Raw genomic sequence first — 25,331 nt, 5'->3', positions numbered from 1 at the left:
CGATATACATCATATATTATTTGGCATAATTATCTTCTGCTTCAACTCATTTATTGTGACTGCAGTGTCATCAGCTGGCGTGTCGTTTTCCTGTAAGCCCCATCACGCAGCAATTAGTCACTGGTCTGCCTGCTGCGATAATGGCATATTACTCTGCTGTTCACTGGTTCTACGTGCAAGAGGCAGATTTGTTCGGTGCTTTGTGATATACAGTCTTCACATGTAGTTATTAGTGATACAGTGTTACTGTTCATGTGTTCAACGACCTCACACATTCATCCTCGCGGTGGTATAATGGCACACTACGTCATATTTCCTAGTCGGACTGTATATGCTTAAGGTGATACTTACATGACCAGATCGTGCAAAGGGAGATTTAGTTACGAATGCTGTTATGTACAAGCACAACCACCGGCCTGGTGATTAGACATAGCAATGTTGGTCATCATTGGTAAACACTGACTTTACATAATCTTTGAGATAATCACAGTTTGTTGATTGGCGACGCCACGGAGTGTTCTGTGCACCACGATCAGATAATGGATATAATTGGAAGGAGAAACAGCATTGGTCGTATTTTTTTGTTTTATTATCCGCAAAATCGATTTTCGGTCACTTAGTGACTATCATGAGTGCTGTAATATATAATTAAAGTTGGTGGGCACTGGTAGCAACAAGCTTAGAGTGATCACATAAAGAGTTTATGTGCTGTAATATACAATTAAAATTGGTAGGCGCTGGTATCAACAAGTTTAGAGCGATAACATAAACAGTTTATGTGATCGTTCTAAGCTTGTTGATACCAGTGCCTACCAATTTTAGTTGTATATTACAGCACTGAGTACGGTCACTAAGTGACCAAATATAGATTTTGCGGATAATAAAACAAAAAACAAAAAATACGACCAATGCTGTTTCTCCTTCCAATTATATCACAGTTTGTGTTGCGCTGCTCTGCCTCATATGTAATGGTCTGTGAAATTTTGTAGCTGAAGATGGTTAGCTCTTTTACTTGTAACTAGGTATCATAATTATACAGGGTGTTCGGAAATTCTCGTTACAAACTTCTAGAGCCGTCCGTTGTGGCCGAGCGGTTCTTGGCGCTTCAGTCTGGAACCGCGCTGCTGCTACGGTCACATGCTCTAATCCCGCCTCAGTGATGGATGTCTGTGATGTCCTTAGGTTAGATAGGTTTAAGTAGTTTTAAGTCTAGAGGTCTGATGACCTCAGATGTTAAGTCCCATAGTACCCGGAGCCATTTTAGAACAAACTTCTAGGACTTATAGAGAGAAGTGAGTACATTTGAATGTGAACCAATATCCGAAAATGTGCCGATTCAGTGCTACCGCCGTTCGTATACATGTCTGCTATGTAGGTTTGCAACAGGAGTGATGCTTATGTCGGAATGGTTGATGTCATACCTCTCTCACCTGGGTCGAGCCTCATGCACGTGTCTGTGAGTGTTACATGTTGTATGGAGTGCTGGAGGTGTTATGGGTGTAGTTGTTGATCATCCACGATATACCACACGGTGTTGGGATCAACATCCAATGCACGCACAGTTGCTCGTGTACTGGTTGAAGGGGTCTCTTCATGGTGACGCAGTCCGGCGTCTTCCAGTTCAGATGTTCAGCGTCTCAGTGAAGCACGACACTGGCACCTACCGACGCTGAAGTAACCCTTTCTCGAAACTGTTGCAAAACTGTGGCGGAAATGGAGTCAGACGTTGTGGAGAACGATCTTGATAAAGACGGCCAGCAGCTCTTCTATTATCGTAAGCTTACCCATACAAAAGAATCACATTGGTGTTTTCTACAAAAGTATACTCAATCATGTTGCTTTAACACTCAGACACATGAATGAGTTTCGAACCAGGTCAGAGAGAAACAACGACATCAAGTGACATCCCCCCCCCCCTCCTAATTCCCACTAGAACTATGATTTTGCACACCTACCTACAAACATGTTTTCAAACAGTTGTAGCACGGGAACGATACATTTCTGGATACGGGATCCTCTTAAAAATATTATTTACTCACTCACCTCTACAAGCTCTAAAGCTTGTAAAGGGAATTTCCGAATACCCTGTATGCTATGTTTGTAGTCTTGACTTATAAATGATTATTTACAAGTACCTATAACTTTTATTATCTTTATTTATAAGACTATGGGGCCTCGTGGCGAAAACATTGAATAAAATTTTCTCCAGTTTCCAGCCATACCAAGTGGTTACAATGCCACTAACTTTAGACCATGCATTCCTTAGTCATTGTTAAGTAGAATGACTGCTAATGGACCGCTCGTACGCTCTTATATACTCTAGCTGTCGGCTATGGTATGCCTGGTTCTCATGGTATAGTCTCTGTGGCCGAGCGGTTCTAGGCGCTACAGTCCGGAACCACGCTACCGCTACGGTCGCAGGTTCGGATTCTGCCTCGGGCATGGATGTGTGTGATGTCCTTAGGTCATGGCTCTGAGCACTATGGGACTTAACTTCGGAGGTCATCAGTCCCCTAGAACTTAGAACTAATTAAACCTAACTAGCCTAAGGACATCACACACATCCATGCCCGAGGCAGGATTCGAACCTGCGATCGTAGCAGTCGCGCGGTTCCAGACTGCAGCGCCTAGAACTGCTCGGTCACTCCGGCCGGCTGTTCTTAGGTTATTTAGGTTTAAGTAGTTCTAAGTTCTAGGGGACTGATGACCTCAGAAGCTAAGTCTCATAATACTCAGAGCCACTTGAACCATACAGCCAGATACTGGCATACATCGACTCCGTATTCGTTGCACCCGCTTCAACCGCACGATCGCCGGATCTCACGCCCTGCTGATCTGTGGATCACAGTCTCTTGTAAAAAACGTGATCGGTGAATTTTATTTCGATGGCTTCTTTGATTTCACAGACCAAAAACCATTAGTGCAAGCGGCGACAGAGTTTACATCAAATTTGTTCCGGTGACCGTTTTCAGTGCATCCTCAGGTAAAGCCAGTTTTTCGGGGTAGCATAGGCGACGAAACTTTTCGTCCTCCTTTCTGTGTTGTTGTACAGCAAGCACTAATTGCACGCCTTAAGATGTTGTTGTACAGCGTGCACTGTTTGTCCGCTTTAAGGCTGTCCGCACTCTCACGGTATCTTCTAGACTTCGGTGTTCTGAGACCTGCTCCAAGTTTAACTGGTCTCACTAACTCCCGGCTTTCTGTCGGAGGCATGAAGGTTGATTACATTCTGTGAAAGTGTTTATCAATGGATCTGTCAACAGTTTATTAGGTTGCAATATTTGTTAGGCAACTAGTTTCGAACCTTACAGGTTCATTTTCAAGCCTGGTCTATTGAGGCTGCACCGACATTGAGTGGCAACACATGCTCTGTTTTGTTTTGGTAACAGGTATGAGTTGCCACTCAGTGTTTTTTCTTAAGATCAGGCACTGTCAGTGCAGCCTCAATAGACCAGGCTTGAAAATGAAGGTGTAAGGTTCTAACTAATCGCCTAATGAATACTGCAACTGTTGACACAATCATTAACAAATGCTTTAAGTAACTTAAAAATAATTTCTGTTCCCTGTCAATGAAATGTTAAACCTGACGAATTGTGACTTTTCGGCTCACGGATGATCTTCCCGAGATGGAGCAACAGAACAACAAAAAGGCAAGGTTTTTCTGCTACTCGTCGGTAGACTTAATGTGGTTCTTAAGATCGATTCATTTATTTGCTGAACGCTGTTGCCGTTGTTCCTGAAGACGTAGCGTAGGTGGCTCAGCTCGGGGGCACCCTATCCACGTCTGATATCGTTCTCGCATCATGTACCACTGTTTGTAGTAATGTGGATGATGACTGATGGTTGCAAATACGCGTCTGTGTTCGTAGATTTTCTGTGGACGCTGTATCCAAGGCACCCACTTCGTTAGTGAACTGGGTGTTACTGTTAATGCTGATAAACGAGAAACGACTGCAGTGATATTACTAACAACATGTTTCGTAAAGTTTTCATTCCTCTTTAAGTTTCGAATCTCATACATTCATTTTATTATATAAGAAATGTAGTGGACTTTGGTTTTCATGTTTGATAGAAACTACTTTTCTTTTCTCTGAGATATCAGCAAATAGGCAGTGTCTTGTGAAGATACAGTGATGAAATTTTTTCGATTTTGGCAACGACCTACTTCTCGTATTCCGTTGGCAGATTTTAGTTGTCTGACGTTATGTTTTCTGAATATTGCTTATATTTCATTAATTTTGTAACAAAAACAGCGTTCGCTTTGAACAAGTCCTAAAATTCTGGTGAAGCGCACCAAATTCGTAAATATAGATTTTTGGTCTTATTTTGTCCAATAACAGTGTATTAATCACGAATATAAATTTCGCATTCATAAACTCTAATATCAGGCCTGGGAAGGATATACAGAAGTAGAAGTGCCGGGAAATTGTTGCGAACTGGTGGGAGACCTGCAGAGGATCATGACTTGGTGCAGTGATTGGAGGTTTGCCCTCTACATAAACAAATGTAAAACACCGACATTCTGTCTTCCATAGCTGAAAGCTGGTGACCCATCAAAAAATCCTCTTGCTTTATTTTTTCCCAGTCTTCTGCATCACGGAGTAGCTGGCCCCATGTCTGATGTGTCTTCCAATATGTTCGGTCTATCCATTATCTCGGTAGTCTTCCCTGCAGCGTATAACCTTCGTCTTTGCCTTGGATGATCATCTATTCCAAGTTTGTCGACGAATTATGTGACCAAAGAACTACAGGGTTCGCTGGAAACAAACAATGGACAACCTCATCTGCAACCTGAGTTCTTGAAGGATTGGTTTAGACGTCCGTTTGTTCATTCATGGTATCCTCAACAACCTCATATGTCCATATCTCGAAGCATCAATTCTTTTAAGGTCACCTTGAGCTATTGTCCATGTATCAGCGGCATAAAGAAAAAGTAGATACACCATACATTTCAGCACTCTCAGTTAGTGTGTCTGGTCAGGGATTGGTCTTTACAAATCACTGTTTCCTTTGATGCAGCATCCCTACCCAGAACAATCCTACGTCGTATTTTCTGTGTTGAGCCACCATCTTTCTGAACCACTGAGCCAAGGTAGACAAAGCGAACTACTTAATCATATTCTGATAGTACATCAGTAGCTGGTAATGGTTGATCTTTGCCAGTTATCATGATCTTCGTCTTTTACTTTTAAATTAGCAATCGAAATTTCTTACTTCTCTCTCTATCCAGTAGTTACTTCATTTCCACTTGTGATTCTGCGCACAATGTCGTGTTATCAGCAAATCTTCTTCGCCCGTCAATTCTGATTCCACCAGCTCAGCCATGAACACTTTTTCTCATAACATATTCTCCATCGGTGTTAAATAGAATCGGCGATAAAATGCATTCTTGTTAACTCCTGTACATGATTTAAAAGGGCTTCAAATAGTTTTATCTAGTCTGATTATTACCTTATTGTTAGAGATTTCTGATAAGGGTGAAAAAATCACCAGTAACACACATTTCTGTTAGTATACTCTACAGTACTTTGCATTGAATACAGTCGAAAGCCTTGCTATAGTAGAAGAAACAAAGAAAGAAGAGTACTGTATTCCCCACATTTTTCAGTATCAGAATCTCCTCTCGTGTTCCTTTGTTATGCTCAATTCCAACATGCTCTGGCGTTATTTCTTTATCAAAGTAGGTTCTTAGGCGTTCATGGATGACATTGAGAAGCATCTTGCTGGCATAAAATCAATGAAATGGTTGTGTAGTCGCACAACGATATGCGTTTTCTTTCTTATGAAAAAGACTAATAACAGACATGCAGCAGTCTTTTATCCACGTACCATTATTCCATATGTTGTTATATTTTTCATGCATTATTTTCGATCCAAAATTTCCAGATGCTTTGATCACCTGAGCAGTAATAAGGTCAGGTCCCAGTGATTTGTTACTTTTCAACTGAGATACAGCTTTTCGGATTTCTTCTTTTAAAATATTATGTTCCATCAGCTGTAATGTTTGCACTACCAAGTTTTCCATTTTTGTCTATGTAAAACTTGTTTCAGTATGTTTTCTACCGATGAATAGCTAGTTCCATGTTGGTTAGAGGTGCCCCATCTTCGTCTTTTATAATTCATGTCCTTGGTTTGAACGTTCTTGTTAGTTTATTTCATTGAACATGCATCTGGTCTCATTGTAATCCCGGAGTTTCTCAATTCTGTCACATGTTTCGTTGACGTGATTACTTTTGTCTCTTAGGCAACGGTACCTGTAATCTTCACTACTTTTTTGTCCCCAATAATTCGTATGGTTCCATAATTTTTATTCATAAGACATTCACAGCTGTTCTGCATGTTCAAGGCAAACAAATCCGTCACAGCCGTAAAGAATTTTATTGACCGATGTCTTGCACGACGGCAGTCGCTATACCTATTGCGGTTTCAGTGTCTTATCCCCATCATCAGGTGTACCAGAAATCTAACAGTAGTAGAACGTCCTGTCTATCCCGTAACAACTGACACAAAAACATCTGCCATAGGTGGACCGTCAAATAACAGTCACAATGTGGGATCTTATTTGTCGATCCAACTACGGTGGATGTTTAGCTGTTAGTTGTTAGGGTGTGGATATGTCTTTGTAGTACTGCTAGATTTCAGATACACGTGATAATGGGTCTAAGACCGCGAAACCGTGGAACTATATGGCGACTTGAGTCGTGCGAGAGTTCGGTCAGTAATGTTCCGAATTTCTTTACCATGAACCGGTTGTATGTTTTCGTTAGTAAGCATGTTATTTATATTATTCACATTTTGCTATACTTAATTACTTACACTACTGTTGTAACTAATGCCTCCAACAAATTCTATTTCTGTGTAAATTACTTACTATCCAACTGATCATTCGAAAGTTTTTCTAGGACTCGATTCCTAAAAATTTCAATTTCAGGTTTTGCTCTAATCTTCTTACAGTTTAATTCTCAGTTAAAGACATAATAGCTGAAGATCATAACCGCAGTCAGCACCAGGAAGAGTATTAATGTTTTTTACTGACGATCTCCATCTTAAGCCAAATAACGAGCAGTCTCTCTTATTACGATATGTATTATCTCGTGAGATCCAGGTGTAAAGTCTTGATGGATTGTGTTGGAAGCAGGAGCCGGTTATAATATTTTCCTGACAGAACTGAAACAGTCGATCTCCACGGCCATTTCTTTCGCCTAAACCATGGTAGCTAAGTACTTCATTCCCTTCCTACCTTAGCATTAAAATCTCCTTGCCCTACGGTCACTTCCTTTACGGGTGTTGACTCTACGCAGTTGGAATTAACTCATAAAAGTCTTCTTTCATTGGTAGTTGTTGAAGATTGTGCATATGCCTTTATCGCATTTAGCTTGCAAGGTCTTGTGTTGAACTAGATTAATATTATTCGATTACTGACAGGCTAGTATTAAATCACTGCGGCATTCCATCCCTTGTGTACTAACAAGGTTACGCCATTGATGGAATTATCTGATTTAGCAGACAATTATATTGGAATTCCATTAGCTGTTTTGAAGTGCCCTGTGCCTTTCCAGCGAGTCTCTGCTAATCCTAACATCCCGATTTTAGTTCGCTGGTATTCCCTTTCCACATCCTGTAATTTTTGAACTTTGGGATAATCCTTGTACATTCCAAGTCGAATTCTTGTATATATTCCTTTGGATGTTGGCAGTTTTGCTTGCGGCTGTCGTCTGCCCCGCTCCACCCCCCTCCCCCTCCCTCCCTCCCCCTCCCACACCGGACTGGAATGAGGAACTGTTCATACCTCAGCGCTGTTTGTGTCAGCAAATCCGTGATTATCTTGGAACCAAAAACACTAGAATAGTTTCCCGTTGCCTTCCCCTGTCGGTTGGAAATATAAAGGAACATATAAAGAGCAGCTTAAGCGGTTAGAATCAATGGTAAGGTCATGGTTCATCCTGGATAAGGAGGTAGGACAAGAGCTCTCGTAGGCAGGGTTGCTAAATTTCTGAAGTAGGACTATCATTGACTGGGACTCTGAAGGGGTTCCTACCCGCTACTCACAAACTTGAGTGTAAACAGGCTGAAATACCACTCATTACTTGTTTGCATGTTTATCGAAGATTCACTGGAAACTATTAGCTTCGTTAAATATTCATGAGTGTATGCATAAAATTAATCAAATGAAAGCCAGAGGCTAGTAAAATTAATTGCACGAAATGTAATCAATTCGCAAAGGTAGTGAATTAAAATTCTGGGATCCTTACGAGTTATGACTGATAGTATAAATGGAGAAGATTCGAAGAAGATCTGCGCTTTCAGTAATGGGTAGCTTTCGTGAGCGCTAATGTGGCACAGAGATTCCTATCTAAGTGCAGTGGCATATGCAACAACAGAGACGTCGTGATTATAGGTGTTCCAGTTACTTTGTACAATTTTGTATTTATGTCTTTGTTGTGTTGGCTGAAGAGCCAACTCCGTGTTACTAATGGAGGCCGAAATGCACGCGTTTTAGCTCACGCAGGCTGGCGTGAAGAGGGAAGAACTATACTGACGTGCGGTCTGTAACGTGACAAGGAATGAGAAGTCAGAAAGCGGACGTAATTAGTTTTATACTGAACTTTAATCCATTAGTGATGAACGTCGCTCTTGACGGTACATGATTCACAATATTATCTGTTCAGGATACATAGTAACTGAATATGGCGCCTTGTTAGGTCGTGGCAAATGACGTAGCTGAAGGCTATGCTAAACTATCGTCTCTGCAAATGAGAGCGTATGTAGGCAGTTAACCATCGCTAGCAAAGTCGGCTGTACAACTGGGGCGAGTGCTAGGAAGTCTCTCTAGACCTGCCGTGTGGCGGCGCTCGGTCTGCAATCACTGATAGTGGCGACACGCGGGTCCGACGTATACTACCGGACCGCGGCCGATTTAAGGGCTACCACCTAGCAAGTGTGGTGTCTGGCGGTGTCACCACAGTCTTTCCATATGATTTGAAACTTATTTAACTTAGTAGAGATGTAATTACCATATTCATAACGTATATAACAATGTACTAATAGAAAGTGAGACACGCATACTACAAATTTCCATTTAGCATTATTTGAAAACCATAACGTTGCTTTTATTTTCTGATATTTTTAAATTATAGAGTTTTCTTGTTAAGTACAAGCGATGTAGAATAAATTGTGAAAAATTATTTGTCGTAAATAAAATTCGGTTTTCTTTAGCAAATAGCACCATATTTAACTTTTAATTTCACACCTGGGTTAACTTCTTGTTTCCGTTGTCTAACAGTGCCGCCAGTAAATATATTAAATAAAGTGGGTGAGAGAATGCACCCTTGTCATACTCCTGTGTTAACTGCTCTTGATTCTGTTCTCTCTTTGCCTCTACTAAGTAAAGTTTCGTTATTTAAATACAGACGTTTTATACTTGTATTAAATGTTGAGGACAACTTCGTTTATACATTATACTCAACAGCACATACCTATTCCCTCTGTGGCAGAAATACTGAGGAGGTGTCATTGGAGGGGTATGAGCGCTTGTTGTTGGTTATTAACAGTTGTTTCGCTTCCGCACTATACGCTACTGAAACAGTAAAGGGAAGCAAGTGACAGAGGTGCACAAAGGCGGCACACAGATATAGATGTGGGGCGGCATGCAGCCCCCACACCCCTCCTTCTTTTTGCCAGTATGGCCGCCCACCACCTGCCGCGCTCGAAGCTTGCCCCCCGGGGGCAGAAGCGTTCAGGAGTTCGGACATAACAGCGCTGTCAGGGCAGGGAAGATGGATGGTCCTTCATTGTGCGGGATGTATGTAAGAAGGGCCGCCGCTGCCGCGTGCAAAATACGGCGCTCGTAGCAAGCACACAGGAGGGCCTGCCACTAAGTTTTACATGAATCATGACACTGATTTCCGTTTCCACGACAGAATACAGCTTTCTTAGATCTGACTATAGATAATGAGCGATAAATACACTCCTGGAAATGGAAAAAAGAACACATTGACACCGGTGTGTCAGAACCACCATACTTGCTCCGGTCACTGCGAGAGGGCTGTACAAGCAATGATCTCACGCACGGCACAGCGGACACACCAGGAACCGCGGTGTTGGCCGTCGAATGGCGCTAGATGCGCAGCATTTGCGCACCGCCGCCGTCAGTGTCACCCAGTTTGCCGTGGTATTCGGAGCTCCATCGCAGTCTTTAACAATGGTAGCATGCCGCGACAGCGTGGACGTGAACCGTATGTGCAGTTGACGGACTTCGAGCGAGGGCATATAGTGGGCATGCGGGAGGCCGGGTGGACGTACCGCCGAATTGCTCAACACGTGGGGCGTGAGGTCTCCACAGTACATCGATGTTGTCGCCAGTGGTCGGCTGAAGGTGCACGTGCCCGTCGACCTGGGACCAGACCGCAGCGACGCACGGATGCACGCCAAGACCGTAGGATCCTTCGCAGTGCCGTAGGGGACCACACCGCCACTTCCCAGCAGATTAGGGACACTGTTGCTCCTGGGGTATCAGCGAGCACCATTCGCAACCGTCTCCATGAAGCTGGGCTACGGTCCCGCACACCGTTAGGCCGTCTTCCGCTCACGCCCCAACATCGTGCAGCCCGCCTCCAGTGGTGTCGCGACAGGCGTGAATGGAGGGTCGAATGGAGACGTGTCGTCTTCAGCGATGAGAGTCGCTTCTGCCTTGGTGCCAATGATGGTCGTATGCGTGTTTGGCGTCGTGCACGTGAGCGCCACAATCAGGACTGCATACGACCGAGGCACACAGGGCCAACACCCGGCATCATGGTGTGGGGAGCGATCTCCTTCACTGGCCGTACACCTCTGGTGATCGTCGAGGGGACACTGAATAGTGCACGGTACATCCAAACCGTCATCGAACCCATCGTTCTACCATTCCTATACCGGCAAGGGAACTTGCTGTTCCAACAGGACAATGCACGTCCGCATGTATCCCGTGCCACCGAACGTGCTCTAGAAGGTGTAAGTCAACTACCCTGGCCAGCAAGATCTCCGGATCTGTCCCCCATTGAGCATGTTTGGGACTGGATGAAGCGTCGTCTCACTCGGTCTCCACGTCCAGCACGAACGCTGGTCCAACTGAGGCGCCAGGTGGAAATGACATGGCAAGCCGTTCCACAGGACGACATCCAGCATCTCTACGATCGTCTCCATGGGAGAATAGCAGCCTGCATTTCTGTGAAAGGTGGATATACACTGTACTAGTGCCGACATTGTGCATGCTCTGTTGTCTGTGTATATGTGCCTGTGGTTCTGTCAGTGTGATCATGTGATGTATCTGACCCCAGGAATGTGTCAATAAAGTTTCCCCTTCCTGGGACAATGAATTCACGGTGTTCTTATTTCAATTTCCAGGAGTGTATGATTCGAGTCTCGGAAGTCTAAGCTTAGTAGTTATACATGTAGTTTTCGTTGGTATTTTCTTCCCCTCCTGATTCAAATGTAAAGTGTAAAAAGAACCTGAATCGTTCTTAGATACACGCTGGACGTATGCCAGCGGCGAAAACCAAATTTTCTAAAAACAAAGGAGGCAGGATGCACGCGTAATGTAGTTGTTGTTGCGGTCTTGAGTCCAGAGACTGGTTTGATGCAGCTCTCCATGATACTCTATGCTGTGCAAGCTTAATCATCTCCCAGTACCTACTGCAACCTACATCTTTCTGAATCTGCTTAGTGTATTCATCTCTTGGTGTCCCTCTACAATTTTTACCCTCCACACTGCCGTCCAATACTAAATTAGTGATCCATTGAAGCCTCAGAATATGCCCTACCAATCGATCCCTTCTTCTAGGCAAGTTGTATCACAAATTTCTCTTCTCTCCAATTCTGTTCAATACCTCGTCATTAATTATGTGATTTACCCATCTAATCCTAAGCATTCTTCTGTGGCACCACATTTCGAAAGCTTCTATTCTCTTCTTGTCTAAACTATTTATCGTCCACGTTTCAGTTCCATACATGGGTAGACTCCATACAAATACTTCCTGACACTTAAATCTATATTCGATGATTCGATGTTAACAAATTTCTCTACTTCAGAAACGCTTTCCTTGCTATTGCCAGTCTACATTTATATCCTCTCTACTTCGACCATCATCAGTTATTTTGGTCCCCAAATAGCAAAACTACTTTACTACTTTAAGCATCTCATTTCTTAATCTTATTCCTTCAGCATCACCTGACTTAATTCGACTACATTCCATTATCTTCGTTTTGCTTTTCTTGATGTTCATCTTGTATCCTCCTTTCAAGACACTGTCCATTCCGCTCAGCTGCGCCTCAAGGTCCTTTGGTGTCTCTGACAGAAATACAATGTCATCGGCGAACGTCAGAGTTTTTATTTCTTCTCCATGGATTTTAATTCCTACCCCGAATTTTTCTTTTGTTTCCTTTACTGCTTGCTCAATATACAGATTAAATAACATCGGATATAGGCTACAATCCTGTCTCACTTCCTTCCCACCCACGGCTTCCTTCTCATGCCCATCGACTATTATAACTACCGTCTGGTTTCTGTACAAATTGTAAATAGCCTTTCGCTCCCTGTATTTTACCCCTGCGACCTTCAGAATTTGAAGTAGAGTATTCCAGTTAACATTGTCAAAAGGTTTCTCTATGTCTACAAATGCTAGGAACATAGGTTTGCCTTTCCTTCATCTATTTTCTAAGATAAGTTGTAGAGTCAGTATTGTCTCACGTGTTCTAACATTTCTACGGATTCCAATCTGATCTTCCTCGATGTCGGTTTCTACGTTTTTCCATTAGACTGTAAAGACTTCTTCTTAGTATTTTGCAGCTGTGTCTTATTAAACTAATAGTTCGGTAATGATGTTATAAAAGACTAAACCCTTGATACAGCACGGCACAATTGCAAAATTCAAATTGCTCTGACCACTATGGGACTTAACATCTGAGACTTAGAACTACTTAAACCTAACTAACGTACGGACATAACACACATCTATAACCGAGGCAGGATTCGAACCTGCAACCATAGCGGCAGCATGGTTCCGACTGAAGCACCTAGAACCGCTCGTCCACAGCGGCCAGCTGGCAAATTGCAGATAGCTCTTTTTTTCCAACGGTTTTTCTCGCACAGCACCACCAGCCGAGCTGATCTAACTGAACTGGTTAAGGGTGATGTTTATTTATTCGCATTGCAGTTGTGGGGTTTGTATCGCTTTCAAGCCTCTGGTGTAGGCGTTAGCTTCCCCGGGGAGGAGGCCACCAAGTGGTGCCTTCGACTAAGGCCCTACTGTGCAGTGTATGAGAGCTTAGGCGTAGTCCGTATCTCAATCTTCCAGCAGGGAAGCGGTACCGGGTGTCGATGCCAGTTACGGTATGTAGCCTGTGACTCTGACGGAGTGTTCCTTCTGGTACACACGCCTCGCTGCATCTTTGAGGAAGTCCGTCAGAACGATACTCCGCTTTTTCATGAAGAGTAATAATCAATGTTAGCAGATGCACCCGTAAACTCCAACGAAGGACCTTGTTATCAATCCATTTGGAGCGTCTTCATTCTTATGACGCTGACCATTTCCCTTGTGGTTCATCTGTACGTGCCTGACAGGCATGCAGCTCAGTGTCAGATCTGTGGCCCCTGCTGATGAAGAACGTGTATAAGGCCATCGCTACATAGCGTGCCAATGGAAAAGGTGTTTGTAGTCTAATTGAACCCCAAGATATTTCGTGACCAACGACCAAGGGATTCTGATACTCTTGACGGTACCGTTGTTGCGAAATACGCCAGTCACTAGTCTTGATGAACTGTGGTATCGTGTTGAAGCTGCATGGGGACCTGTACCTGTACACGTCATCCAAGCTCTGTTTGACTCAATGCCTAGGCGTACCAAGGCCGTTATTACGGCCAGAGGTGGTTGTTCAGGGTACTGATTTCTCAGGATCTATGCACCTAAATTGCGTGAAAATGTAATCACATGTTAGGTCTAGTATAATATATTTGTCCACTGAATACCCGTTTATCATCTACGTTTCTTCTTGGTGTAGCAATTTTAATGGCCAGTAGTGTAAACGCGTACGTTGGGTTAGAAGCTTTCTGACTGGCCTGCTTCCAAGAAAGGGATGTGGCTTAAGAGAGGAAGGGGTTGGTAAGGGGTATAGCTTAGCAGAGGGAACGGGTGAGGTGTGGAGAGGGAATGGCAGGTGAAAAGGCGAAGGGGTGTGTTGTCGAACATTTGTCCCTGCCTCTACTTGTAGGTAAGCCAACACTAAAGGACCGAATTTGGCCGGAAGTATCACTGCATTCCTTCTGCGGTGTACACGATAAGTGATATTTCTTTTAGAAGGCTGCCATATTGAACTTTTTTTTGAGTCGTCTGACGGGTTTGATGTGGCCCGCCTCGAATTTCTCTTCTGTTCCAATCACTTCATCTAGGAGTATCTCTTACAACCGACTTCCTCAATTATTTGCTGGATGTATCCCAAATTTTGTCTTCCTGAACACTTTTTACTTTCTACAGCTCACTTTGATAGTGTGGAAGTTATTCCCTGATGTCTTGACAGATCGGCTATCATCATGTCCTCTTTTCTTGTCAGTGTTTTCCACACATTCCTTTCCTCTCCAGTTCTGCAGAGAACCTACACATTCCATACCTTGTCACTCCACCTAATATTAAATATTCTTCTCTAACACCACACCAGAGATACTTCTGTTCCAGTGTAGCCAATAGCCGGCCGGTGTGGCCGTGCTGTTCTAGGCTCTTCAGTCTGGAACCGCGTGACCGCTACGGTCACAGGTTCGACTCCTGTCTCGGGCATGGATGTGTGTAATGTCCTTAGGTTAGTTAGGTTTAAATAGTTCTAAGTTCTAGGGGACTGATGACCTTAGATGTTAACTCCCATATTGCTCAGAGCTATTTGAACCATTTTTTTCCCCAACGCTCCATGTCTCACTGTCATACAATGGCACATTCTGAGAAAATTTCTGCTCAAAGTGTCTATGATTTGATACAAGTTGACTTCTCTTAGCCAGAAATGACATTGTTTCCATCGTTAGTAGCTTTCTATGTTGTCCTTGCTCCATCCATCATGTGTTATTTGTACGTAAATAGCAGAATTCCGTAACTTCATCTACTTCATGATCGCCAGTTATGATGATGTTTTCGTTGTTCTAATTTCTGCTATTTCTCATTACTTTCTTCTTTCCCAGATTTTCCTTCAATCTGTGTTCTGTACCCAACAGACTTCATTTCATTCATAAGGTCCTGTCATTCTTCAGTTTCTCTGAAGATAGCAATGTCGTCAGCGACTCTTCACTCTGATATTCTTTCACCTTTAATTTTAATCCCACTCCTAAAACTTTCTTTTATTTCTCTTATTGTTTCTTCTATGCACAGATTGAATAGCAGGGTGAAAGACTATGTTATTGATTTACATCATTTTTAATCAGTGCATTTTGTTGCTGGTCCAATGTTCTTATTGTTTCCTCTTGGTTCTTGTACATATTATGTATTACTCGTAATTGCATATAACTGATTCAAATATTTCTCAGGATTTCAAACATTTTGCATCAATTTTTATTGTCGAACGCTTTTTCCTGGTCGACAAATCCTGTGAACGTATCTTGATTTTTCTTGAAGTTTGCTTTCATTATCAACCGCAACGTCACAACTGCATCTCTGTTGCCTTTACCTTTTGTCAAGCCAGACTGATCGTCATCTAACAGATCCCCAATTTTTTTCCATTCTTCTGTATGTTATTTTTGTGAGCAACTTGGTCAACGAGCTGTTAAGCTGACTGCTCGATGATTCTCGCATTTGTCGTCTCTTGCACTGTTGGGAATAGTGTAGAATGCGTTTTTCCGAAAGCCCGGTGGTATATTGACAGTCGTATAAATTCTACACAAACGTGAATAATTGTTTCGTTACCACTTCCCCAATGATTTTAGAAATTCCGATAGAGTGTTATCTATGCCTTCTGCTTTATTTGATTTCAAGTCTTTCAAAGCCCTTGTAATTCTGATTGTAATATTGGATTCCCTAACTCGTCCAATCGACCTGTTTCTTCTTCCATCTATTTACAGATATTTCCTCCCAATCATACAGGTACTCAATTTACTCTACCTATGCGCTCTCTGCTCTGCATTTGACATTGTGATTTCAAATGAATTCTTAATGTTACCGAACTTGCTTTTAATTTCACCGAAGATTTTTTGACTTATGCATATTCTATGACTGTCCTTTCGCACTTCGATTGCTTCACATTTTCATGTAACCATTTCGCCTTAGCTTTCCTGCACTTTCTATTTATTTCGTTCCTAAGAGACTTGAATTTCTGTATTTTTGAATTTCCCTGAACATTTTTGTACTTTTTTTTGTCGGTTAACTGAATTATTTCTTCTGTTACCCATGGTTTATTCGCTATTACCTTGCTTACACCTATCTCTCCAGCTTCTGTGATTGCCTTTTCTAGAGATGTCCATTCCTTTTCAACTGAAGTGCCTGCTACGCTATTCATTATCGCAATATCTATAGCCTCAGAGAACTTCAAGCGCATCTATTCACTTCTTAGTACTCCCATATCCGACTCCTTTGTGCACTGATTCTTCCTGATTATTCTCTATTTTCGGCCTACTCTTCTTCATTTCCAAGTTGTGATCACAGTCTATTAAACAATACAATTTATTTTTTATGTCACCAAAATGCAACAAAACTGGCAGTAGCGTTGTTCCATTACGTCCCATTAAATTTGCAGTTATGTTAGAAAATTGCTGTTTTAAACTATATAAATCAGTGTTTCTTCCGCATATAGTTCCAAATGCAACTAAACTGGCAGCACCATTAGTTCCATTACGTCCCATTACATTTGCAATGAGTGATAATATTTTTGTTTTACGCCTTTGTTTATTGAAACTGATCCGACATATACGAGGTGCATTCAAATTCTAAGCCTCCGATTTTTTACCTCCGGATTGGAAAGAGATAGAAACATGCGCATTGTTTTAAAATGAGGCAGCGTTCATTGTCAATACTTCCCAGAGATGGCATCACCGTATGGCAGATGTAATTTTACCTCCAGCGGCGAGAATGAGAACTGTTTTAAATACTTAAAATGGCGACGTTTTCCTTACTTGAACTGTTTGCAATCATTCGTTTTCTGATTTTGCGTGATGTGTAACCAATTGAAATTCATGGACAGTTGAAGGAGACATGTGGTGATGGAGTTATGGGTGTGTCGAAAGTGCGTTCGTGGGTGCGACAGTTTAATGAAGGCAGAACATCGTGTGACAACAAACCGAAACAACCTCGGACTCGCACAAGTCGGTCTGACGACACGATCGAGAAAGTGGAGAGAATTGTTTTGGGGGATCGTCGAATGACTGTTGAGCAGATCGCCTCCAGAGTTGGCATTTCTGTGGGTTCTGTGCTGCCCGTGTGGCATGTTGCCAAGCAATATTGACGATCAACGACAGCATGAATGGGACTTTCCTTTCATCGGTTGTGACAATGGATGAGACGTCGATGCCATTTTTCAATCCAGAAACAAAGCGCCAGTCAGCTCAATGGAAGCACACAGATTCACCGCCTCCAAAAAAAATTCGGGTAACCACCAGTGCTGAAAAAAGTTTGGTGTCCATGTTCTGGGACAGTGAGGGCGTAATCCTTACCCATTGCGTTCCAAAGGGCACTACGGTAACAGATGCATCATACGAAAATGTTTTGAAGAACAAATTCCTTCCTGCACTGCAACAAAAACGTCCGGGAAGGGCTGCGTGTGTGCTGTTTCACCAAGACAACGCAACCGCACATCGAGCTAACGTTACACAAGAGTTTCTTCGTGATAACAGCTTTGAAGTGATTCCTCATGCTCCCTACTCACCTGACCTCGCTCCTAGTGACTTTTGGCTTTTTCCAACAATGAAAGACACTCTTCGTGGCCGTACATTCACCAGCCGTGCTGCTATTGCCTCAGCGATTTTCCAGTGGTCAAGACAGACTCCTAAAGAAGCCTTTGCCGCTGCCATGGAATCATGGCGTCAGCGTTGTGAAAAATATGTACGTCGGCAGGGCGATGGCGTCGCGAAGTAACGCCAGTTTCATCGATTTCGGGTGAGTAGTTAATTAGAAAAAAAATCAGAGGCCTTAGAACTTGAATGCACCTCGTAGAATTTTTACGTCAATATTTAATTCAGGTGCAAATAATAGTGAAGCCAAAGACCGCTCTGCTCTAATATATCCCAACAACTAACCACCACCAGCCATCTACTGCCACGTGTGTGCATCTATGGTGGCATGTTTCTTTCACTAGGTTTAAGAGAGTTTTCTTGGGATGGATATGGGTGTTACCGAGTCTAAAATTGCTTGAAGTCATCTCACTTTCACTAATACGATATGCAATTAGTGACTATGTATTTCTCGAGCTGAACTTCTTGAAATTGAGTGATTTCATTTGGAATGTTCATGAATATTCTGGAAAATTCAGCCATGTTCTAGTGTGTTCCCGAATACTTCAGAAAGCTAAAAAAACTCATTACCTGAAGTAGAGGTTTCATCACTGACGAGTCCCGCTTTGGATTGAGACGCGATGAGCAGCCAAGAAATATCTGGAGACTGCCTGGACAGCAGTCGGAAACCAACCTGACTATCACCTTATAATATGGGTTGACTACCACGAGTGATGATCCGGAGTGACATCTCTTTTCATTCGCAGTACCAAATGGTTCTGAGCACTATAGGACTTAACATCTATGGTCATCAGTCCCCTAGAACTTAGAACTACTTATATCTAAGTAACCTAAGGACAGCACACAACGCCCAGTCATCACGAGGCAGAGAAAATCCCTGACCCGCCGGGAATCGAACTCGGGAACCCAGGCGCGGGAAGCGAGAACGCTACCGCACGACCACGAGCTGCGGACTTCGCAGTACCCTTAGAGCACTGAGGTACGTCGATGGTATTCTTCGTCCTGTTTTGTTGTCCTTCATGGCAAGCCAACCTGGGCTCACACATCAGGAAGACAATGCCCTCCCGCACACGGCTAGAAATTCTACTGCTTTTCTTCGTGTTTGTCAGACCCTATCCTGGCCAGCAAGGTCACCGGATCCCTCTCTAATGAGAAGTTTTGGAAGATTCAGGGTAGGGCCCTCCAACCATCTCGGTAGTTTGACGATCTAAGGTGCCAAATGGAAACAATTTGGCTCGATATCTCACAGAAGAACTTTATGAGTTCATGATAAGACGAATAACTGCTTGAATTAGCGGAAGAGTTGGACCCACGTGTTCTTGACTTGCTCAATTTGTGAAGCTCGTTGTGTTAAGTACATCATTCGATCTTTCTGAAATTGAAATTATTTGCTTGTCTGTACACGTATATCACAACTACCCATTTCCGTAGCATTCGAATAATTTCTACATGTTGGGTCTTTCTTTTATCGTAGAACATATTTTAGAACTTGAATATTCTTGAATTATTTGCAGTCTCACAAAACTTGGAATACTCAATGCTGTGCCATAAGTTTCGCCCTATGAGACTTATACGTGTGTCTGACAAAATTACGTTAGTTATAAGCGGACAAAATGAATTCTCATGGATGTACAAGGCACCACGAAGAGGCTAAATCAGATGTTTCGATCAATAAAACTAGATAAAGAGAACGTATGCCCGATTACGCTAATAAAAAAGCTCATAGTGAATATTTAAGGGAGAATTACGAAACTAATATTTAACATGTAAGAGATATTCACTGTTCGATGCATAAAACCAAGGGAGTATTTATACTTTCTCGAGTGAAAGCAGCAATAATACACGAGAAACAACTTGGTTAGAACGAAAATACAATCGACATATACACTCCTGGAAATTGAAATAAGAACACCATGAATTCATTGTCCCAGGAAGGGGAAACTTTATTGACACATTCCTGGGGTCAGATACATCACATGATCATACTGACAGAACCACAGGCACATAGACACAGGCAACAGAGCATGCACAATGTCGTCACTAGTACAGTGTATATCCACCTTTCGCAGCAATGCAGGCTGCTATTCTCCCATGGAGACGATCGTAGAGATGCTGGATGTAGTCCTGTGGAACGGCTTGCCATGCCATTTCCACCTGGTGCCTCAGTTGGACCAGCGTTCGTGCTGGACGTGCAGACCGCGTGAGACGACGCTTCATCCAGTCCCAAACATGCTCAATGGGGGACAGATCCGGAGATCTTGCTGGCCAGGGTAGTTGACTTACACCTTCTAGAGCACGTTCGGTGGCACGGGATACATGCGGACGTGCATTGTCCTGTTGGAACAGCAAGTTCCCTTGCCGGTATAGGAATGGTAGAACGATGGGTTCGATGACGGTTTGGATGTACCGTGCACTATTCAGTGTCCCCTCGACGATCACCAGAGGTGTACGGCCAGTGAAGGAGATCGCTCCTCACACCATGATGCCGGGTGTTGGCCCTGTGTGCCTCGGTCGTATGCAGTCCTGATTGTGGCGCTCACGTGCACGACGCCAAACACGCATACGACCATCATTGGCATCAAGGCAGAAGCGACTCTCATCGCTGAAGACGACACGTCTCCATTCGACCCTCCATTCACGCCTGTCGCGACACCACTGGAGGCGGGCTGCACGATGTTGGGGCGTGAGCGGAAGACGGCCTAACGGTGTGCGGGACCGTAGCCCATCTTCATGGAGACGGTTGCGAATGGTCCTCACCGATACCCCAGGAGCAACAGTGTCCCTAATTTGCTGGGAAGTGGCGGTGCGGTCACCTACGGCACTGCGTAGGATCCTACGGTCTTGGTGTGCATCCGTGCGTCGCTGCGGTCCGATACCAGGTCGACGGGCACGTGCACCTTCCGCCGACCACTGGCGACAACCTCCCGCATGCCCACTATACGCCCTCGCTCAAAGTCCGTCAACTGCACATACGGTTCACGTCCACGCTGTCGCGGCATGCTACCAGTGTTAAAGACTGCGATGGAGCTCCGTATGCCACGGCAAACTGGCTGACACTGACGGCGGCGGTGCACAAATGCTGCGCAGCTAGCGCCATTCGACGGTCAACACCGCGGTTCCTGGTGTGTCCGCTGTGCCGTGCGTGTGATCATTGCTTGTACAGCCCTCTCGCAGTGTCCGGAGCAAGTATGGTGGGTCTGACACACCGGTGTCAATGTGTTCTTTTTTCCATTTCCAACAGTGTATATTGACATTAAAAAGGCTAGTTTCGTATAGTTACGTGTTTTTATTAGAGGCAGACGATGTGCTACCCGCGCACATACATAAAAGTTTGATTTAGCAAATATCTTCACGTGCATTTCAGATGCAGAATGAATTCAGAAAACTTACAAAGCGAAATGGATCAACAGATACAAATTAAAGAAGAAGAATGTATGGAAAATCATAATATTTATGATATGGAAGGCTTATAAGGAAACGTTTTGGCATAGGACGTTCCAAGCAACAGTGTTGCTAGTATACATGACAACCATATACTGATTTGATATAAGAGGAAGACTGATGACGAAGGAAAGTAATCATTTGTGATAGGGTAGGGAGTATGTTCTAAACCAATTGGAAATACAGTGGATGCTTTAAGGGTGACACCGTTGGCTGCCTTTGGAAGCCAGAAATTTGAATCACTTCTTTAAGATAATTACAGAAATTATTTTATAGTCAGGTACCTGCTATTTAGCGAAGGTGGTCTGCGTGAATGAGTAGGTAGAACTGCCACTAACACAATGGATTCACATTCCGGAGAACTCCACTACGAATCCTTGGTTTCCTTAAACCGCTTAGGCAAATGTCTGGAAGGTTCCTCAGGAAAAAGCGCGGCCGATATCCCTTCCCGCTCTTTCCAAAATATAAAATTGTGTCGAGTTTTTAATGACATAATCGTTGAATATACATCGAAACCTAATTGTACTTCACATCATCCTCATCAAAAAAGAACGGAAAATACGCTACTGGCCATTAAAATTGCTACAAAATGAAAATGACGAGCTACAGACCAGAAATTTAAACTAAAGGAAGAAGATGCTGTGATACGCTAATTATTAGCTTTTCAGAGCATTCACACAAGGTTGGCGCCGGCGGTGACACCTACAACGTGCTGACTCCAACCGATTTCTCATACACAAACAGCAGTTAACCGGCGTTGCCTGGTGAAACGTTGCGATGCCTTGTGTAAGGAGGAGAAATGCGTACCATCGCCTTTCCGACTTTATCAAGGTCGGATTGTAGCCCATCGCGATTGCGGTTTATTGTATCGCGACATTGCTGCTCGCGTTGGTCGAGATCCAATGCCTGTTAGCAGAATATGGAATCGGTGGGTTCAGGAGCGTAATACGGAACGCCGTGCTGGATCCCATCGGCCTCGTATCCCTAGCAGTCGAGATGACAGGCATCTTATCCGCATGGCTGTAACGCATCGTGCAGCCACGACAACAACCATTTGCACGAACAGTTCGACGACGTTTGCAGCAGCATGGACTATCAGCTCGGAGACCATGGCTGCGGTCACCCTTGACGCTGCATCACACATGAGCGCCTGCGATGGTGTACTCAACGACGAACCTATGCGCACGAATGGCAAAACGTCATTTTTTCGGATGAATCCAGGTTCTGTTTACAGCATCATGACGGTCGCATCTGTGTTTGGCGACATCGCGTGAATGCACATTGGAAGCGTGTATTCGTCATCGCCATACCGGCGTATCACCCAGCGTGATGGTAAGGGGTGCCAGTGGTTACACGTCTCGGTCACCTCTTGTTCTGGACGTTACATTTCAGATGTGTTACGACGTTACATTTCAGATGTGTCACGACCCGTGGCTCTACCCTTCATTCGATCCCTGCGAAACCCAACATTTCAGCAGGATAATGCACGACCACATGTTGCAGATCCTATACGGGCCTTTCTGGATGCAGAAAAAGTTCGACTGCTGCCCTGGCCAGCACATTCCCCAGATCTCTCACCAACTGAAAACGTCTGGTCAATGGTGGCCGAGCAATTGGCTCGTCACAATACGCCAGTCAATACTCTTGAAGAACTGTGGTATCGTGTTGAAGCTGCATGGGCAGCTGTACCTGTACACGCCATCCAAGCTCTGTTTGACTGAATGCCAGGCGAATCAAGGCCGTTATTACGGCCAGATGTGGTTGTTCTGGGTACTGATTTCTCAAGATCTATGCACCCAAATTGCGTGAAAATGTAATCACATGTCATTTATAGTATAATACATGTGTCAAATGAATACCCGTTTATCATCTGCATTTCTTGTTGGCGTAGCAATTTTTAAATAGCCAATTGTGTATATTGTAGAAGCAGTAAGCGTGATGGCTAAGGATACAGACTACTACTGCCCCATTGGGAGTGTACGGAAGCTGTCTGCACGATCCAGCTTCGTATTCGTAAGAGCCTGCGCCTGTCTTCACCAGACACAGACTGTGATTGCGCCTGCCAATGGCCCAGTTTCGCTCCACCGTGCGCAGCTATCTGTCTGCCCGACTGTGGGAGCTGCCGCCGTATTGCCGGTTAATGCCGTTAGCAGCGCCTGCCGCCGCTCGCTCCGAAACAAATTGCTCGGCCCCTTTTGTTGCCAGAGAACGACAATCTTCCCCGCCATTAGCGCTGAATACAACCAGGACGCACTCGCATTTCCCGTCGGTAAATTGCGCTTCGCTACAACCCGTCTGCGGGTATGAAACTGTCTAAGTGAGCTTCTCACAGCCGCTCTTAAATCACGTGGTTTGATATACAAGGTTTTCGTGAGAACTGTGAGCCGTGGCGTTTTGATGGCGCGCCAGCTTATTTGTAAGTAGCTCGCTTTCGCACACTTATTTTGGCTCGTGACGCGTATTGACAAGGGGGGGGGGGGGGTGCATGACGTTTGGAACGATGATTTACTTCTAACTTTGTACAGTCGTAGTACACCATTAGGACAACGAAATTTGTAAGAAGTAGTGCGTATTTCTAAAGCATTATTGAGAAAATCGTAAGATAATTTCGGTCGTCAAATATATGCCTGTGCGTGGCCGTTTTCACCAGGAAGCGGCGGCAACCGAATAGGTAGCGTTCAAGCCCCGTAATCGCTGGATCGAGTCTCGTTGGTCAGGTTTTTTTTTCATTTTTAACATTGGCTTTTTCTTTGATATTTATATTACAGTTGATGTAATGGGAAAAATACCTGTAATCGGCTAAACTTTTAAAAATTAACAATGTTATTTGGCAGTCTACAAATTTTTATTATCACAAATAATATGATATTCGCAACTATCGACTAGTAAACGACGAAACGCATGAAATGATACTGAAAATGTATACTTGTCCGTGATTTGAGAAATTCCTTATACCTGGAAGGAGCCCGAAACTACTTGTTACCTCCAAGTTTTGACCGGCACAGACGGCTTTCGAAAGATGTACAATTAATCGTCGCTTTCGACATTACGAGTACAATGGCAGGATGGTATTTTTCGTAAAAGCAAGGAAAACAAAGTTAAACGGCACCAGTTGCATTAAATAAATGCTGTTTCCGCATACGCAAGGTCTTTTGAGGTTTTCCGTAGAAAAACAAACGTCGTTAACATTTTCAAAAACCTCTCTTTCAGCCGATAATTTGGAAGCAAACCATGCATAACGCAGCATTTCCTCAAATATCGGCGCTGATAATTGATCATATACTATCGAGTGTATTTTAATAGTGTCTATACGAAAAAAATGCTTAAGACCATCATTATTTGCACATGAGTACATTTAGGTGATGCAGATGTGTCTGTTGGGCTGAAGCACGTAATGAATATCTAAGCGTGCTCCAATATTTAACGAAGAGCGGGAAAGATTCTAAAATTGCCTTTTTTGCTATAGCTGATTCTTATTTTTATTAGTTTTTTGAATATAATTAAATAAAAAGAGTTAAAATAAGCTCAAAAATATTTACAAAACGTACTTCTATTCATATGTCAATAACGTTAGGTTGGTTCAGAAAATTAAAAATTAAAATAGAAAAAACAATATGATCCATTGAAGAAGTCCCATTGGTTTCTGCAGAAACAACAAACAAAAATTACCTGTTTTGATAATAAACGTATCCAAGAAACGCGTGTACGACTCTGTACCTGACTTTTTTCACTTACAAAAGTTGTATCTGCAAGCGTCAAAGAATTTACTTTGCCAAAGGATTTAATTCGCCATTTTCATGACTTCTTTATTTCTATTTTCATTAAATAAAGCTATATTTATTTGTGTTGTTCGGGTCTAATGGAACCCTGGTCCAGCATTCTACAAGATGAACTGAGAAACTGCCTAAAATAACACTTCCATCGTACGGTAGGAGAGCCT

The 25,331-nt window shown here is 43.4% G+C and overlaps 1 protein-coding gene across 2 annotated transcripts in view; it reads right to left on the bottom strand.

Annotated features, from left to right (window-relative positions):
- LOC126354543 (uncharacterized) overlaps positions 1–25,331 on the bottom strand; it is a 426,012-nt gene that overhangs the window by 17,953 nt on the left and 382,728 nt on the right. The gene's annotated exons all lie outside the window — the stretch shown is intronic.

The sequence above is a fragment of the Schistocerca gregaria genome, chromosome 3, assembly GCF_023897955.1.
Source record: "Schistocerca gregaria isolate iqSchGreg1 chromosome 3, iqSchGreg1.2, whole genome shotgun sequence".
NCBI lineage: Eukaryota > Metazoa > Arthropoda > Insecta > Orthoptera > Acrididae > Schistocerca > Schistocerca gregaria.
This window is presented reverse-complemented; position numbering and strand designations above follow the sequence as displayed.